Source organism: Triticum aestivum, chromosome 4B (genome assembly GCF_018294505.1).
Source record: "Triticum aestivum cultivar Chinese Spring chromosome 4B, IWGSC CS RefSeq v2.1, whole genome shotgun sequence".
Lineage (NCBI taxonomy): Eukaryota > Viridiplantae > Streptophyta > Magnoliopsida > Poales > Poaceae > Triticum > Triticum aestivum.
This window is the reverse complement of record NC_057804.1, coordinates 665,313,445-665,321,413: the sequence shown is the minus strand read 5'-3', so window position 1 is coordinate 665,321,413 and position 7,969 is coordinate 665,313,445.

The following is a 7,969-nucleotide window of genomic DNA, read 5'->3' as shown; positions in this document are numbered from 1 at the left end:
GATTTTGTGAGCAAACAACTTATGGGAACAATAATCAACTAGCATAGGATGGCACAACAAGCATAGCTTCAAGAATTTAAGCACATAGAGAGGAAACTTGACATTATTGCAATTCCTACAAGCATATGTTCCTCCCTCATAATAATTTTCAGTAGCATCATGAATGAATTCAACAATATAACCAGCACCTAAAGCATTCTTTTCATGATCTACAAGCATAGAAAATTTTCTACTCTCCACATAAGCAAACTTCTTCTTTATAGCATATGTATCATCACAATAATCATCATAAATAGGAGGCATGCTTTCATCATAGTAAATTTGCTCATCAAAGCTTGGGGGACAAAAAATATCATCTCCATCAAACATAGCTTCCCCAAGCTTGTGGCTTTGCATATCATTAGCATCATGGATATTCAAGGAATTCATACTAACAACATTGCAATCATGCTCATCATTCAAAGATTTAGTATCAAACATTCTATAGATTTATTCTTCTAGCACTTGAGCACAATTTTCCTTAGATATTCAAAAAGGTGAAGCGTATGAGACAAACTCAACTCCATTTTTTTGGTAGTTTTCTTTTATAAACTAGACTAGTGCTAAAACAAGAAACGAAAAGATTCGATTGCAAGATCTAAAGATATACCTTCACTTGCCTAGCCTCCCCAGCAATGGCGCCAGAAAAGAGCTTGATGTCTACTACACAACCTTCTTCTTATAGACGTTGTTGGGCCTGCAAGTGCACAGGTTTGTAGGACAGTAGAAAATTTCCCTCAAGTGGATGACCTAAGGTTTATCAATCCGTAGGAGGCGTAGGATAAAGATGGTCTCTCTCAAACAACCCTGCAACCAAATAACAAAAAGGCTGTTGTGTCCCCAACACACCCAATACAATGGCAAAATGTATAGGTGCACTAGTTCGGCGAAGAGATGAAGATACAAGTGAAAAATAGATAGTAGATATAGGTTTTTGTAATCTGAAATAATAAAAACAGCAAGGTAGCGAGCAATAAAAATGAGCGTAAACGGTATTGCAATGGTAGGAAACAAGGCCTAGGGTTCATACTGTCACTAGTGCAAGTTCTCTCAACAATAATAACATAAATAGATCATATAACAAGCCCTCAACATGCAACAAAGAGTCACTCCAAAGCCACTAATAGCGGAGAACAAACGTAGAGATTATGGTCGGGTACGAAACCACCACAAAGCTATTCTTTCGGATCAATCTATAAAAGAGTTCGTACTAGAATAACACCTTAAGACACAAATCAACCAAAACCCTAATGTCACCTAGATACTCCATTGTCACCTCAAGTATCCGTGGGCATGATTATACGATATGCATCACACAATCTCAGATTCATCCAACCAACATAAAAGTACTTCAAAGAGTGCCCCAAAGCTACTACCGGAGAGTCAAGAACGTGTGCCAACCCCTATGCATAGGTTCCCAAGTGTCACGAAACCCGCAAGTTGATCACCAAAACATACATCAAGTGGATCAATAGAATAACCCATTGTCACCACGGTTATCCCACGCAAGACATACATCAAGTGTTCATAAAAGACTCAATCCGATAAGATAACTTCAAAGGGGAAACTCGATTCATCACAAGAGAGTAGAGGGGGAGAAACATCATAAGATCCAACTACAGTAGCAAAGCTCGGGATACATCAAGATCGTGCCACAGACGGAACACGAGAGAGAACACGAGAGAGAGAGATCAAACACATAGCTACTGGTACATACCCTCAGCCCCGAGGGTGAACTACTCCCTCCTTGTCATGGATAGCACCGGGATGATGAACATGGCCTCCGGTGATGGGATCCCCCTCCGGCAGGGTGCCAGAACAGGGTCCCGATTGGTTTTTGGTGGCTACAGAGGCTTGCGGCGGTGGAACTCCCGATCTATCTTCTGTTCTGGAAGTTTTAGGGTACGTAGGTATATATGGGTGCAGGGGGTACGTCGGTGGACCTCCGGGTTGCTCACGAGGTAGGGGGCGCGCCTAGGGGGGCATGCCCTCCACCCTCGTGGGCAGCCCGGGACTCCCCTGGCGTGCACTCCAAGCCCATCAGGTTGGTTTCCTTCCAAAATTAACTTCTCCAGTTGATTTCGTTCCGTTTTGACTCCGTCTGATATTTCTTTTCCTTGAAACACTGAAATAGGCATAAAACAGCAAATCTGGGCTGGGCCTCCGGTTAATAGGTTAGTCCCAAAAATAATATAAAAGTGGATAATAAAGCCCAATATTGCCTAAAACAGTAGATAAAGTAGCATGGAGCAATCAAAAATTATAGATACGTTGGAGACGTATCACCAACCACACCAACAGAGAATGCTGGGTGTTTAAACAGGTCGGCAAGTTGAATGTTGAATACAAGGAAAAGGGGCTGCATAGCAATGATGATGAGGAGCCCCGGCCGCCGAACACAGGAGGACAGAAGAAATTCCCTCCCCAGGTGAAGACGGTGAATATGATATACGCAACCCATATTCCCAAAAGGGAACGGAAGCGTGCACTACCGGACGTCTACGCGATGGAGCCAGTCGCCCCAAAGTTCAACCCATGGTCTTCCTGTCTGATCACTTTTGATCGCAGGGACCATCCTACCAGTATCCGTGATGGCGGTTCGGCCGCATTGGTCCTTGTCCCAATCATTGACGAATTCCACCTCACTCGAGTCCTTATGGACGGTGGCAGCAGCCTGAAATTGCTTTATCAGGACACAGTGCGCAAAATCGGCATCGATCCCTCAAGGACCAAGCCCACAAAAACCACCTTCAAGGGTGTCATACCCGGTGTGGAGGCCTGTTGTACGGGCTCAATCACATTGGAAGTGGTCTACGGATCCCCGGACAATTTCCGAAGCGAGGAGTTAATCTTCGACATTGTTCCCTTCCGCAGTGGCTATCATGCACTGCTTGGACGAACCACATTCGCCAAATTCAATGCGGTACCGCATTATGCATACCTCAAGCTAAAAATGCCGGGACCTCGCGGGGTTATTACAGTTAATGGAAACACAGAGCGCTCGCTCCGCACGGAGGAGCACAATGCGGCCCTCGCAGCAAAAGTACAAAACAACCTTCTCAGGCAAACATCCAATTTGGCGATAAAGAACCCGGATACCGTCAAGCGAGTCCGGAGTACCCCGCAACAGGATCATCCGACATGTCCAGAGCTCAACTAGCAATCCGGCCTCCACCCTAGTCCCAGTCAAGCGGTGATATTCGTGCCACGCGTACATAATTACGCACTTAAAATACCCTGGGCATAGGCGGAGGCACAACCATGACACGGTCCATAATGCGGTTCGACCGCCCCAGGACCCACACATTGTTGCACCCCTTTTTTCTCTTTCAACCCCTATCTTCAGGAGGCTTCTCCGAAAATACTGGTTACCAAACACATAGCGGACAGACACACCAGGAGGACAAGAAGCTTGGGCACACATGGGAATCCTCAGGTGGTCTCTGATAACGATCGTTATACCTGTTTTACATACCCGCATATCGCCCGCTCCTGGTCAGAATGTGTCAAACAGTCTTATTTTGCTTATTGCACTACTTGTATATGTACACCTTGACGTATCATTAGAATAAACAAGGGAAAATAGCATACGGCGTCAGCTTGCTCTTATGTTCATTCATCTATTTTTCTTTACTGCTTATTTATTACACCCGTGCATTTTGGCACGACCAGTTTGCCAGGTGCTTCAGTACCCCATAACCTGGCAAGAAAAGTCCGAACACTTTCCACAGTGCGGCACCCCGAACTTATAGCATTATATGCATCAGCTCCGAATCATGTCTTGGGTCAATAGTTGGGTTTGCCCGGCTCCTATGTTTTGGTACCTTACGTTCCGCTATATCGGCTAAGGTAGCGCTAGGAGAACTACTGCGATTGTGTCCCGGTTCTTTCGGACGAGCACCTCAATAGAGAAAGCCAAAAACTGACTGTCATGATAAGGCGAGAGCTGGTCGCTGTTTGAGAGGTCTCAAATCCTTAAAGATTTTTTTCTCTTCACGCGAGGAATCGGCCCCGTCCGATTTAGGCGTGTATAGCGCCCCGAGTCCGGCTTTCCAGATACCAGGGGCTTCGCCAAAATTTAAAATTATAGACTTCTATGGCTAAGTGAGGGCGATAAAGCCGTATAGTCCGATTGCCTCGTTCGTGGCACTAAACACCTCCTTCAAAGGACACATTTTTTTGGATAAAGAGTGTTTATACTTATCCCGAACACCCCAGTACTAGTTACATGGGGGCAGAAGCCGACGACTGGCAACTCTCAGGAATTTATAAAACGGCCGCACAGAAGGTAATATTTTAAATCAACAAGCGACGTATAGCGCACATAAACTCGTTATCATATTACAGTATGACATGAGTACATTCATTCAAATATTACATCCCTGGTGCATTCATCCGCCACAAGGCGGGCACCTTTAATGACATTGTCATAGTACTGTTCGGGGTGGCGATGCTCTTTGCCATTCGGCGGCCCCTCTGTCACCAGCTTCTCGGCGTCCATCTTCCCTAGTGCACCTTTGCACGGGCCAAGGCCCTGCGTGCACCCTCAATACAGACGGACCGCTTCACGACTTCCAGCCGTGGACAGGCATCTACCATCCGCTTGACAAGGCCGAAGTAGCTGCCAGGCAGGGCCTCACCAGGCCACAGCCGGACTATAAAGTCCTTCATGACCAGTTCGGCCGCTTTGTGAAGTTCGACCATTTGCTTCAGCTGGTCGCTCAAGGGCACCGGCTGCTCGGCCCCAATATACTAGGACCAAAACATCTTATCCATCGAGCTCCCTTCCTCAGCCCAGTAGAACTCTGCGGCATCAGAGACGCTGCATGGCAGATCTGCGAATGCTCCTGGAGAGCTCCGAACTCGGGTCAGTAAAATGAAAGACTCCTTCACATGCCTGCTTTGCATAATGAAAGCCTTACCCGCAGCTATCTTCTTGTCTGCCCGAATTTCTTGGAGGGCCCTCTGGGCTTCGACCTTGGCATCTATTGCACTCTGACGGGCCTTCGCAAGCTCCGACTCCTGCGTCTTGAAGTCATGCTCCAAGGACTCGAATTTTCTGACAAAGTCCTGAAGCTCTTGCCGGACCTCATCAACCCACGCCACTTGTTTTTTGCGCTCGGTGCGCTCCTCGGCCGCTTTGCTTTCGGCCTCGGACAATGCCTTCTTAAGGGCCGCCACTTCGGTTGCGGCCCCTAGTAAAATTCATCGTGCTTCTATTTAGAAACATTGATTTTTTTCCTTTACATAACATTCAGATGGGGTATTACTTACCTTTGTTTTCCTCAAGCTGCCTCTTTACAAGGCCAAGCTCTTCTTCGGCCCGCCCCAGGCTTTGCCTCAGTCCGAAGACCTCCACAGTGGCGGCGGCGGCGGCCAGAAGCGACGCCTGCTTATTCACATAGACATAATATGATTAGATTCATGGGTACAATATTTGATCCTTTGTTCGGCCTTTCTTTCCGAACACCAAACAGAGCATCAGGGGCTACTGTCTACACTGTGATACTTTCTCACAATTTTAATTACTTACCTCAAAGCCTGTCAGAAGGCTGGCGCAGGCTTCGGTCAATCCACTCTTGGCAGACTGAACCTTCGCAATCACCGTACTCATAAGAGTACGGTGTCCTTCACCAAGGGAAGTGCTCTGAAGCGCTTCCACCAGATTGTCCGATGCGTCTAGATGGACAGAGGTCATCGGCACAGCCGGCTCGGCCCCCTTGGCGGGTGGCTGCCTGCCTGAATCCGGAACCACTGGAGGTTCCAATGCAGTATCCGGCTGGGGGCCAAGCTTGCTGCGGCCCCCCTCATCCGAATCCATGGGGATATTCCCCCCCCCCCCATGAGCCCGGCATCGGGAGTCTTGCCTTGAGGCGTCTCCAGGACTACCTCCTCTTGGCCCGGCATCCTCTGAGATAACACCTCGTGTCATCCGTGGGCCGGGGGGTGGAAGCCGTCGGGAGCGAATAGCTATTCATCTCCGACAAGCTCAAGGACCCGTCCGAGGAGGGCAAGTCGATATGGGCTTTGGGCGAACTGCACCAAACCTTGGCATAATAAGGAGCCATAAAGCTAAAATATGCAAGAAGTATCCTGACATTCGAATACTTACGACTTTGCCAGGGGCTTGGCCCTGTGTAGCCACTCCTCCTCGCTATAGGCGGCGGTAGTGGAGTGGTCCAGAGGGAGGGTCCGTCCCTTCTTGGACCCTTCAGCCTCCCCGGAAGGGGCGGCCTTTCTTTTCTTCCCCCCTAGTTTTGGGGGAGAGGGTTTTCCTCCTACTCCTCCGCGTTGTCGTTGGAGGAGTGCGCCTCGGCGTCTTTGGACGATGAGTCCAGCGCCACATTGCGCCGGAGACTTTTCCTAGTCCCCACGGCCTTCTTTTTGGCCTTCTTCTCCGACACCTTATAAGGCACCGGAACCAGCATCTCTGTCAGGAGAGCGGTCGCTGGATCTTCAGGCAACGGAGCCGGACAGTCGATCCCTTCCGCCGTCGCCACGTATTCCTGTCAGGTCAGTACGGTGGCTCAAGTTCCTCCCACGAATATACTGAGGAAAGGCACAAATGCAGAAGGCTTACCGCATTGGCGTGGCACTTGGCGCTGAGTCCACGGTCTTCGGAAGTGGGAGGAGGGACTTTGTTGGAATTGAACAACACCTTCCAGACGTCTTTGTGTGTCGTATCAAAGAGCTCTTGCAGTGTCTGGTGTTGGGCCGCATTGAACTCCCACAGGTTGAACGCCCGTCTTTGACACGGGAGAATCCGGCGAAATAGCATGACCTGGACCACGTTTACAAGCTTGATATTCTTGGTTATCATGTTCTTGACGCAGTTCTGGAGTCCGGTCAGCTCCGCAGGTGCGCCCCAGGCTAGGCCCTTCTTCTTCCAGGATGTGAGCCGCACGGGGATGCCGGATCGAAATTCGGGGGCCGCCACCCAGTTGGCGTCGCACGGCTCGGTGATGTAGAACCACCCCGATTGCCACCCCTTCACGGTCTCCGCAAAGGAGCCTTCGAGCCAGGTAACGCTGGGCATCTTGCCCACCATGGCGCCACCACACTCCACTTGTTGGCCGACTACTATCTTCGGCTTCACGTTGAAGATCTTTAGCCACAGGCCGAAGTGGGGCCTGATGTGGAGAAAAGCCTCACACACGACGATAAACGCCGAGATGTTGAGGATGAAGTTAGGGGCTAGATCATGAAAATCCAGCCCGTAATAGAACAAGAGCCCGCGGACAAATGGGTGGAGGGGGAATCCCAGTCCGCGGATGAAGTGGACGAGGAACACGACCCTCTCATGGGGTCCCAGAGTCGGAATGATCTGCCCTGCGTTTGGGAGCCGGTGCGCAATATCTGCAGCCAAGTATCCGACTGCCCGGAGCTTCGTAATGTCCTCCTCCTTGATGGAGGAGGCCACCCACTTGCCTCCCGCTCCAGACATGATTGGAATGGCTTAACGGAGAAGGTGAGAACTTGGGAGCTGGAGCTCAAGCGTGCGAGAACGGATGAGCAATGGAGGAAGAAGGCGTGGGTGAAAAAGGGGAATCCTTATCTCCTTATATAAGGCGGTAGAAACTACGTGCCTCCCCACTTGCTCGTTAAGATCGCTTATTTCCCAAGCGCCGCGATTGATGGCGCAGTTGGGTTACCCATCACTAGTAGAAAAGAGGGCTTTGGTCCACCCCCGGTTAGCCCATTAGTCCTGGTTCAGTCTAGAACCGGGACTAATGGGGGCATTAGTCCCAGTTCGTGCGCCCAGGGGCCACATGGGCCATTTGTCCCGGTTCGTCTGGACCTTTTAGTCCCGGTTGGTGCCACGAACCGGGACTAAAGGGTGCGATGCCCATTAGTCCCGGTTCGTGGCACCAACCGGGACTAAAGGGTTAGACCTTTAGTCCCGGTTCGTGCCACCAACCGGTACTAATGG